The following is a 12738-nucleotide window of genomic DNA, read 5'->3' as shown; positions in this document are numbered from 1 at the left end:
ATGATAAAATTTGTATGGGAATCCATCTGAACCAGGGGAAGAGTTTCCCGAACCAGCTTTTAAAACTGCCTCTAGCTCCTGAGGGGAAAAGTCAAGATCAAGATATTCTCTTTGACCATCTGTGAGGACCGGTAGAGCGATAGAATCCAAATAAACATTGAACTTTTCATCTGAGATATTTTAATCTGATTTATATAGCTCGGCAAAATGCCTAACAAATGTTCGTTTTATATACTCCTGATCTTCGACTATTTCCTCAGATGAACAAATACTTAATATTTCTTTTTTTTTTTATCCTGATTCGAGATCACCCTAGCCAATCCCTGGGCGTCCTGACAAAGCATTTTTGTCCCTTGAAAAAGAGCCTCTGCTGGGCATTATCCAAGAGAAAATTGGAATATTTCTGACTTGACTCCATACTTTCCCTATTTTCTACTGTTTTATTTCTGGAGAATTCAATCGTGGCTTCCTTAAAATCCCTTTCTTTTATACCATATCCGTTTCTTAAATTAGAGATATTACTAACAAATACCCCCCTCATGTAGGCCTTGAATGCATCCCATACTAATCGAATGCTTGCTGAATTGCAATTAATATCCTAAAATCAGATCATGTCCTGCTCCATCATATCATGATTGTCCATTAAGGTAATCCAATGGGGATTTAACCTAAAAGGAGGTCTTCCCCTATCTTTGTTATTCTTCATGAATACCTCTAGAGAGAACGGTACATGGTTTGATAGAGCCCTGGCTTCATATTTCATCTGCTTAATACATCTAAAATAATCTTTGTTTATCAAAGCCAGGTCTATCCTGGACATAGAGTTTCCACACTTACTTACACAAAAATAGTCTCTCTTCCCCCTCCCTACAAGGCCCCATACATTAATAAAACCTGATTCCTGACAAAATATTGCCAGAGGAGACCCTTGTAGAGGAATCTGCATATTGCCCCCCATTAAAAACCTATCAATCATTGGGGTAATGACACAATTAAATTCTCCGTTAACTATTACGGGGCATTCAGGCCAACGATCTATGAAGGATAGCAAAGGCGAGGTAGGGAGGGAGGAGGGAGGCGCAAGCAGCGTAACTACGTCATCACGTCATTCGTCTAGCGCGACAGCGGAACATTTTTTTTTAGCTCAAAATGATTAAAATGCAAACATAAAAAAATCCCCAAAGGTGTCCATATTTTTTCAAGATAGACCAAGTTCTTCATGTTTTGTTGGCTTGCGTTTTCTTCATGTTCTCTTCTAAGAGACTGACCTTGGCATGGCACCTATTAGCTACTGCTCATATGCTCATATCTAAAATCTAGCGATCCACATGCCCACCAACTATTGTGGAATGGACCTTAAAGGTAGACCAGATTTATAGGCTGAAGGAACTTGCTAATTGGGAGCACAAAGGGATGGCAAGCCTGGGCCTAATACAGAAACTTTCAAATGTGGTCTACTCAATATTTCTATCTTGGACCCTCTGTCTCTGTCTCTTTTCATCTCTCTTCTATTTCTTTCCATGTCTTCTTAATCACATTAAGGCTGCAGTTTACAACATACTCATTCAGTGCAAGCTCTGTCACCTCACTCCCCCTTTTTCCTTCCCACCCCCCCACCCCCATTCTGGATTATGTTTGATCCTTACTAGCAATAGGTTATACCTATGCACGTGGACACCCAAAGAAGTAACCTTCTACTTCTCCATGTGATTGATCACAGACTACTCTCACACCTTGATATTTTATGTTCTCTAAGTAGCTATTTAATTACAATTACTATTGGTGATCTATAGTTCGGAGAGGTCATCCATAGTAGATTCTTGCCGATCTGCTGTTTGAAAGGGCTGCAGTGCTGGTGCAAGTGCTGCAGCATCTTCATTGTTTATATTGCTCTGCACAATGGGGTGAATTTTTTATTTCATCAGTATCTGAATTTTGGTGGTACAATTCACATATTTTGGTAGATGCCATTTCATGGGTGCAGTTAGCTATGGTAATTAAGTGCATGCCAAGATTTATTGCCCCTACTTTTTAGAAAATTCACAAAAAAGTTTCAGTCTTTATCCAGCAGGGGGTGTCAAGTTGGAGTAGCATTTCTAGAAAAAAAATGTTAGGGTTAGCTCACACTGAGTTTTTGGCGCTAATTTTGGAGTATTCCTGCCTCAAAAGACATCTCGAAACAGCCTTCCATTCATTTCAACGGGATGAGGCACCTGATTTTTTCCACACTGAAAAAAGAAGCAGCATGCCCTTTCTTGGGGCGCAATCCACACTGAATCTCCTGTTGAAATGAATGGGAAGCATCAAAAAACAACTTTGTATGTACATGTGTTTTCTGTGCATTTTCTGCATGGATTTGGATCCAAGCCAAAAACCACAACCTGAAAGTGCGGTTTTGTATTGAAGTTTTCACAGATTTGTTAAAAAAAAAAAAAATACTGTCAAAAAGACAACATAAAAAACCCATCAAAACCAGAAATCACTCTAAAAAGAAAAAGTTTTTAGGTTTAAAGATGCACCAAATTCAACAAACAATGTGCAACATTTGGTAAACGCAGACTCAAGAAAAGCTTCAAATACCCCCTTCTTCACAAATTTACCCAATATTCGTACTCTTAAACATTTCTGCAGAGCAATGCTAACATTAACCATACTACAGTGCTTGAAAGAACACTGTGGGTCCATGGAACATCTGATCAGTAGGAGTGCTAAGAGTCAGGCCTGCACTAATCTACTATTGATGATGTATCCTGAGCATAGGTCATCAATATTCCAAAGATGGGATACTTGTTTAATATTCTAATCTTTGGCTGATCATATTATTTAGTGTACATTTTAATACTGCACTGTACAATTTTTGATTTAGGCCTCTTTCACACGAGCATGACGGATTAGGTCCGGATGCGTTCAGTGAAACTCGCACCATTTTGCAAGCAAGTTCAGTCAGTTTTGTCAGTTTTTTTCCCCGTGGCTGCAATGCGTTTTGATGCATTTTTCACGCGCGTGATAAAAAACGGAAGGTTTACAAACAACATCTCCTAGCTTCTGGATGCAATGCGTTTTTCACTGAAGTCCCATTCACTTCTATGGAGCCAGGACTGGTGAAAAACACAGAATATAGAACATGCTGCGTTTTTCATGCAACGCACAAGTGATGTGTGAAAAACAACGCTCATGTACACAGACCCATTGAAATTAATGGGTCAGGATTCAGTGCGGGTGCTATGCGTTCACGTCACACATTGCACCCGCGCTGAAAACTTGCTCATGTGAAAGGGGCCCTCGTTTTCTTTGACATTAGTTGTGAGAACATAGGAAGCATCATTAGTTAAAATACAATGGGGAATATAGTATCACTGATCCTTACACCTTTATTCCAATTAGAAAACTCTTGCTGTGGTGGTCAGAAAATTCTGTTCTCTCATCATAGAACTGTAAAATACCTGAAAAAAGTTTAAAAGAGTTTAACAGTAAAAAACCTTTCCAGTTAAATAAAGCTTAATAGCTATGGACACCTTTGTGCACTAAAAATTAAAAAAAACATATCTTACCGTAATGCAGCACATAATAAAATTGCATTTGTTCATTTACTGGCATCAGCTTTGCTTCTCATGCTCTCAGAAATGCCCTGTTATGAGTTTTGCTCAGTGCTATCATCTCCTGTGAGGCTCTGTGGGTGTTCCTGTGGATTTCACATGCACCACCACAAGCTCTGCTGCCCCGCCCCCACATCCTGTTACACAGCACAGCTATCAGCCACTTACATATAGGCTGCTGGAATTTGTAAGTTTTAATTCCAATCCACAACATGGTGAGTCTTACAGTATGCTACAGCCTGTAATCAGATCTTTTTCTCACTTTTCATACTCTTTCAATTCGGTAGAAAGTCCATTATTTGTAGACAATAGATATTTCTGCTGATAACGTTAGTGCGGCGATCTACAGTCAGAACCATGGCGGTATAAGCAGGATATAGATCTGACTACTGACAGCTCTCACTACATGCACTCTCTTCTGAATACAGTATTGTGTGCAGTCCTCACAGTGAGCGGTCACTTTTAGTTTTAGACAAAATGTGGCCCTGGGCAAAATCAAAAGAGGGGGGCCACATTTTGTAATAATGTGCTAAAATTACAGTACGACACACCGGTCGATCAGCTGTTTGTGGAGACGACGCCTGCTGTTCACTTCTGCTGTCCCATAGACATACAGCAGCAAAGCAGGAAGAGAGAAGGGAGACGGCATGTGTGCACAGCGGATGCTGTCTCCTCAAACAGGATAGGTCATCAATATGAAAAAACTCGGAGAACCTCTTGAAGCTGCTACCACCAATACTGTGCCTCTTATGCTCCCCCCCATGTCCACAAACGCTATACTATACACCCAGACTGCCCTCATTAGTAATGCTGCCCCCAATAGTGATAATACTCCCCAAGATAGCCCCCATTAATAGCAATGCCCTCCATATTGCGCCCCTATAGTACTCTAGTAGTAATAATATAACCATATTGCTCCCAGTGGCTCTAAAGTCCCCCTGTAGTTCCCCCACTAGTTTCAATATATAATGCTTTCCCCCATAGTGCAAATATATATATATAGTGTTAAAATAGGTGGCTCACCTGGTTTTAACCATGTATCGGGTGCTCAAAGTCTATCTGATTCACCCAATCAGTGGATTAAGTTCTAAAATATGATGCATAGACGAGCACTCCTCATCTGTTCTTATGCAGAAATATTTATTAGTTAAAAAATATATAAAATGTTTTAAAAGGGAATATATTGAAAAGAGGTTAACAGATAGCGTATGCAGTTACTTATTTAAGATTTCCACAGAAGCATAGAATGATGTGAACTTGATCGCATAAATATAATTGTGTACAAAAAACCTACCGCACATGCACTTTTTTTGTACACAATTATATTTATGCAATCAAGTTCACATCATTCTATGCTTCTGTGGAAATCTTAAATAAGTAACTGCATATGCTATCTGTTACCCTCTTTTCAATATATTCCCTTTTAAAACATTTTATATATTTTTTAACGAATAAATATTTCTGCATAAGAACACATACAGTGCTGCCCATAATTATTCATACCCCAGGCAAATTTTGACTTAAAGTTACTTTTATTCAACCAGCAAATAATTTTTTTATATATAATGTATATAATGTATATAATGGGGAATGTATATAATGTTCCACCGTAGTGCCAGTATGTATATAATGCTCCTCCGTTCCTCCCCAGTAGTGCCAAGTATATATAATGATCTCCTTACCTCCATCCCTGGTGCCCCCAGCAGTGTGGGCATTTTGTAAAAAAAAAACACCTCACTCCCATCCCCCCGCCGCTGTCTGCGATGCAGACCAAAGTTTTATCTGTGGCTTATGTTGCTGCATCCTGGTGCATGTGGTCCCAATGACATCACCACTACTGCTCCAGGTCTCATCTGATGATGTCATCATGCGAGACCCAGAGCAGGAGGTTGCAGTGATGTCATTGCGGCTTCTTGCGCTGTTCTAACGCCTCACAGGCTGGAGGCCTAGTGGCCTGAGGCTTCTGAAGTTGGACCGCCATGAGTGCGCCCCCCCTTTATGGGTAGCGAAGTGGCGCCCTAGGCGGATCACTACCCTCCCCTATGCATCATCCCGGCCCTAATTCAGAGCACATTACTGCAGGAGGTATAACGGGAAAGGACTATAACTCCCAGAATGTCTATTTAATATCAGAGCACATTACAGGGGGGCGTATAAGAGGATGGGACTACAACTCCCAGCATGTCCAAGCCGTTATTATGTAATATCAGAGTACATTTTAAGAGGAGGTATAAGAGAATACTACAACTCGCAGCATGTCCAAGCAGTTATTATGTAATATCAGAGTACATTATAAGGGGATGCATATAACTCCCAGAATATCCAGGTTGTTGTAATGTACCCTGATATTATATAATAATGGCCTGGTCATGTTGAGAGTTGTAGTCCTCTCCTCTTATACCTCCTCTTGTAATGTACTCTGATATTACATAACAAGCTGAACATGCTGCAAGTTGTAGTCCTCTCCTCATACCTCCTCTTGTAATGTATTCTAATATTACATAACAGAAGATATGAGGAGAGGACTACAACTCCCAGCATTTCCCTGGCACTTACATTGAATCTGTACTTCTTCACATGCATGGCTGGTCTTTTTCTTCATTACATTACTGCATTGCTGAGCTCCTCCTCCTGTTCTGGTCACATGATAGTGAGGTCATCACAGGTCCTTCATCCCCTCTTCTCTGCTGAGCTCAGCCTCCTGCATCTGACATTATCGCAGGTCATGTCAGCAACTGTGGTAATGATTTCTCTGATATGTGAGGGAGGGGACCTTACAATGCATTGTAAAATGCAGCTGTTCAACTGTCCGCCCGTTTGTTTCCTTGGACGTTCAGCTGAACAGCAGCACTGAAGCAGGGGGCCCCTTAGACAATGACCCAGTTTGCCCCCCCTAACACCGGCCGTGGTGTGGCGACACATGATGCCATGTATACATATAAAGTACACAGTGGGGGAGATTTATCACAACTGGTATTAAGTAGAACTTGCTTAGTTGCCCATAGCAACCAATCAGATTCCTCCTTTCATTTTCCAGTTCGATGAATGACTATATATATATATATATATATATATATATATGGTGTGCTGTCCGCATCTTTTGCGGCCCCATTGAAAATGAATTGGTCCGCACTCCTTCCGCGAAATTGTGGAACGGATGCGGACCCATTATGCGGACGTTTGAATAGACCCTTAGTTATGGTGCATGATAGCAGAATCCATAACGGAATTCTTACATAGCCCAAATCTTGTACGCCAAACTTGAAACACAAGTTCGCTCATCCCTAGTTGCGACCACAGGGGTGAATAAAGTGTTTTTCTTTTCACTCATTTTTTGTGAGTGCTGCCATTTTTTAAAATTCTTATATTGTCCTGGATTTTTTGCGGGATCCATTGGCCTGCACTTCCATATTGATATTTGGCCTGATGTGTTGCCATTGCCATTGTTATATATATATATATATATATATATATTAGCTGAAGGACCCGGCTTCGCTCGAGTATATTTAATCTATTTCATTTAATGTTTGTGTGTGTCGTTAAAAGACATCAACACTATCCACTATAACAGTGACATCTACAGCACCCCGCTCCCTTAACAGTGACCTTCACAGCCCTCCACCACCAGGGGCGTACACAGAAATAATTGGGCCCCATAGCAAGAATTTAATTTGGGCCCCCATGCCCGTTCCTAGTCCCTCCCACTATGCGCCCTGGCTCCTCTCACTACCCTCCCTAACTTCTCCCCTGCCCCACCTCATGCAGCAATATTTTGTTCTACAAAATGGCAGTACTCACGACGGAACCCAACAGACCCATTATAGTGAATGGGATATGGTAGATTCCAGCGGTGTTCAGCATATATTGGCAAGAATCTGGGGCATTACATGATGTAATACCACCCAACTTTCCTGCTGTCCAGCATGGCACATGCACATGAGAAAAGATATGAGAAAAGTTTGATGAAGTGAGTGCCCCCCTTCCCCCATCCTCTGTGTCATACAGGACAACTGGGAGACAGTGACATTACTTGGTTTCCTGCATGACACATGTGCAGAGACAGGAGTCTCTGGGAAAGCTGAGTGAACCCCTCCCCCCTGCTTTTCCATGTTCTCATCATCTGCATTTATGCCTTGCAGGATAGCAGGAAATCTGAGTGACATTACATGATGTAATAGCACCCAGCTTTTCTGCTGTCCTGCATGGCACATGTGGAGAGACATGAGAATAGTGTGCTGCTACGCAGTTAAATCTATATAGTTTTGTTTCGTTGAACTATTCATATATTCATATGTTGTCATATGCTCCCATCTAGTGGCCGTTTTTGGTTATGCACTTTGTTCTCTGCTTTATCTGTCATTCATTTCCTTGCTCCACCCTTCTTCTGTGTACCTCACTTCCCGTGTCTTCATTCTGCTTCTGGGATTCAACAGGTACACTTGTATTTCATGCTAGCTTGCTAAAGCATCATCTTTTGACCACCTACAACACTGCACAACTACAAAATCCATCTGTTTCTGCTGTACTCTGTATCTGGGCTACAGAATAAAGAAACTTTCTTGGATAAACTTGGTGTTGGTGAGTTCAAGCTATCTGATAAGGATTGTCCGCAGTGATTATCTGCTTATACAGGCCATGCATAGAGATCTCACTAGGGATAAGTCGCTATTACAACAATCTGAGTCAGAATAGTCAAAAGATGCATAGAATTCCTACAGCCTGCTGTGTATATGTGTGTGCCTAATCTGCAATCAAGCTCAGTGCCATCCGCCATCTTGTGAAAGCACATGGTCGCACAAGCTTACTGCACTTCAAGTGAATGTTCAAAACTGTTTCTCTACATTGTATTGTGTTACCTCACCTGTCTAAGTTGCTGTTCACATCTTCTTAAAGAGGCAGTACCATTTTTCGCTGTTTGTCTTCTTAAAGAGACAGTACAATTTTTTGCAAAACCATAAAAAATGTCTAGACAAGGCTCTGAACACTCTTTTATGGCTGAACCAATGCAGATACATCATGCCTCTGAACTGGCAGACGTACAGGGAGCAGATTCTGCAGATATTACCGAACAGAGTGTAAGACCCAAACGTACAATAAAACCAACACAGAAACTCAGAGAAAACTATGAAGCCACTAGAGATGAGTTCTCCAATAATCTGTCAGACCTCTGGGACAGAACCTCACATTGCATGTCAGTTTTGTCACACTCTAATGATCAACCAGCTGAAATAAGAGACTCTATAAATCACCTATTTGCTGTGTATGTATGCTACCAGCGGCTGTCTGCAAAATACGTAGCCTTCTTGCAGGACTCTAATATAGAGGATTCTTCAGCAGAACTGACCAGGACTGATGCACTGAACCAACAAAGGGATCTCGCAGTGCAAAATGCTAAGATTAAGGCAAAACTCCGCATTACTCAACTGCAGGAGACTAGATCTCACAGATCCACCACAATCAAGCGCACTGCACTTTCTTCCAGATCCTCTCTGTCCAGAAGATCAACATTAAGCGACAAGTTAATAGAAGCCCGCGCTGATGCCGAATCAAAAAAGGCACAAAGCTCCTTTACCAGAAAGCAAGCCGAGATGGAAGCTCAAATGGCAGCTCAGCAAGCGGAGATAGAAGCTCAAAGGGCAGCTCAGCAAGCCAAAATGGAAGCTCAAAGCAAAGCTCTCCAAGCAGAGGCAGATTCACAAATAAAGATTCTGGAAATGGAAGGGGAGGAAGCAACTTCCTTAGCAAGGCTGAAAGTCCTTGAACAAGCAATAGAACAAAGTACTAATTCAGACTGCCTTATCCCAGTAGAACTGGAAGATCCAGCTGAACGCCCCAGTGAATATGTTCTAAAGCATAACATCTGCAAAGATACAGAGTCATCTCCTGTACCTCCTACTAACAATACTGTTCTGACTCCCAACGCAGAGACCTCTCAGCTCTATTTGCCTGAGCCTCTTCAAGTCTACAACGAAAGTACATCTATGCAGCATACCGGATTAACTCATGTCAACAACAAGGTGACTTCCAGTGATAAGCCGCAGCTCAAACCAAGGTCAGCACAAGCCTTAGAGACTAAACCACAGTTAAACGCTCATGCAACATCATTTTACACCCAAGGGGTTCCACAACTTACTTTGACACCAAGGAATGAGAGACCAGACATGAATGACTTTGCCAGATACATGGTACGCTGTGAGCTCATTAACACCAGCCTCTCAAGGTTTGACGACTGTCCAGAGAGCTACAGGGCCTGGAGATCAACCTTCAAGGCTACTATTGCCGATCTCAACCCTACTGCTAAGGAAGAACTGGATTTGCTCATAAAATGGCTGGGACCAGAATCTACAGGTCATGTTAAAAGACTCAGAACAGTACATGTTGATCACCCAGATGCAGGTCTTGTTGCTGCATGGGCAAGACTTGAGCAAGCTTATGGTAGCTCTGAAGCCATAGAAAGCGCTCTATTCAAGAGACTGCAAAACCTCCCAAAAATAGGGAACAAAGACTACCGCAAGCTCCAAGATTTAAGTGACCTCCTCATGGAGCTAGAGTTGGCAAAGACTGACCCACGTCTACCTGGGCTAAGCTTCCTGGACACCGCTCATGGTGTCAACCCAGTGGTGTCTAAACTGCCATACGGCCTACAAGAAAAATGGGCACAACAGGGCTCAAGATACAATATAGACAATGTTTCCTTTCCTCCATTCTCATACTTCTGCAGGTTCATCAGTGATCAAGCCTGGATGAGAAACTATCTCAGCTTCAGTGAACCCAACCTGCCTGCTTCATCCTCACCATCATCAAGGTAGGATATTACAGCAGTTAAACGTAGAGACTTAAATAGAGCAATATCTGTTAAAAGGACAGACATCTCACCCTCCACAACCTCACCCACTGATCAAGGCATTGTGGATGACAGAGATAAAGACCCTAATCGTCAGTGTCCTATTCACAAGAAGCCTCACCCTCTTAAGAAATGTTGTGGGCTTAGGGCAAAGACTTTACAAGAGCACAGGGAGATTCTCCGGAAACTTGGCATATGCTACAAGTGCTGCGCTTCTTATAGCCATTTTGCTAAAGAGTGTAAAGTTGTCATCAAGTGCACAGAATGCGGTAGCGACAGACATGTTACAGTCATGCATCCTACTCCACTTCCAGACAACCCACAGCAGCTTCCTACCTCCACTCCCGTCTCAAATCATGGCGGGGAGCAACAAGGTCATGCTCCAACCAAAGATAATGTCTCTTCTTCATGTACAGAAGTCTGTGGAAAAGGCAAAAACCACAAATGCTGTGCCAAGATATGCCTAGTCAAGATATACCCAAGGGATCATCCTGAGAAAGCTGCTAGGATGTATGCCATAATAGATGAGCAGAGCAACAGATCCCTGGTTAAGCCTAAATTATTTGATATCTTTGGCATAGAGGGTCACGCAACACCATATACTCTCAGAACCTGTTCTGGTCGTGTAGAGACCTTTGGCAGAAGGGTTGATGGATTCATGGTCTCTCATATCAACGAGGGAGAGGGCATACCCCAACCAACGTTAGTCGAGTGCGACTAGATACCAGACGAAAGGAAAGAGATTCCTACTCCAGAAGCTGCGTATCAACATCCTCATTTAAGGCACCTTGTAGATGAGATTCCTACAATGGACAAGAATGCTGAAATCTTAGTCCTGTTAGGAAGGGACATTCTCAGAGTACATAAAGTTTGCGATCAGTGCAATGGGCCTGACGACGCCCCTTATGCACAAAGACTTGACCTAGGCTGGGTAATAGTGGGCGATGTATGCTTGGACAGGATGTGTACCCCATCTGTGAAAAACTGACGTGCATCCCACTTCAAACAGTGCCCTCACCATTATGAAGTAAAGGAGAAGCTTCTTGACATCATCCAAGTACCTGATGTTACTCCTGTCCTTTGTGATGGCAACCTAGGTACTACAGTCTTTTGTACTACAAGTGAGGACAACAAAATAGCCTTGTCAGTTGAAGACAGAGAATTCATCAAAATAATTGGATAAGGAATTCTTTCAGGAGGAGTCTAACAGTTGGGTTGCACCATTACCTCTTCGTGCTACAAGGGCCAAACTCCCAACCAATCGTGAACAGGCTTTATCCAGATTCAACTCACTTCAACGAACACTAAGGAACAGGCCTGAAATGAAGTACCATTTCATCGCCTTTATGAAAAGCATCTTTGACAATGATCACGTCACCACTTCAAAGACACGATGAGTGCTGGTATCTGCCTTTCTTTGGAGTGTATCATCCACGTAAGCCAAAACAAATCAGGATAGTATTTGACTCCAGTGCCAAGCATCAAGGTGTATCCCTAAACGATGTTCTTCTCACTGGCCCGAATCTAACCAACAACCTTGTGGGCGTACTTAGAAGTACTATTTAGAAGAGAACCAGTTGCCATAACTGCTGATATTGAACAGAAGTTTCATTGCTTCATTGTACGTGAAGACCATAGGAACTTCCTAAGGTTTCTGTGCCACCGTGACAACAACATGGACAATGAGAGCAGAGGTCGTACTACATTTTTCCAGAAGAGTAAAAATACTTCTCTTAACAATTTTGAGGAGTATTTTTAGCCAAGGAGGAGTACGAATTTTGCGGTAATTCCAAAATATATTACATAATGAGGCTGATATTTCTGCAAGGAAACCATAGCTAGTCTCCCATGCAGAAATAAATGGAGACAATTTTACATTTATCCAACATCATACACTAAACATAAGACCACTGCTGCCATACACTGCGCCCACCTGACGCTGCCATACACTGCGCCCACCTGACGCTGCCATACACTGCACCCACCTGTCGCTGCCATACACTGCGCCCACCTGACGCTGCCATACACAGCGCCCACCTGATGCTGCCATACACAGGGCCCACCTGACGCTGCCATACACAGGGCCCACCTGACGCTGCCATACACAGGGCCCACCTGACGCTGCCATACACTGTGTCCACCTGACCCTGCCATACACAGCAGCCACCTGCCCATTACACAGATAGTTTGTATAGTGTGCACATTACACACCGAAAACTGATCAATTGACTGGTTACACTGACATAGCCCTGCTTTATACACACCTTCCATACATAAAGTACCTCTGCATTCTCCACC

This window comes from Bufo bufo, chromosome 2 (genome assembly GCF_905171765.1).
Source record: "Bufo bufo chromosome 2, aBufBuf1.1, whole genome shotgun sequence".
In the NCBI taxonomy this organism is placed as follows: Eukaryota; Metazoa; Chordata; class Amphibia; order Anura; family Bufonidae; genus Bufo; species Bufo bufo.
Note: the sequence above shows the minus strand (reverse complement) of the source record.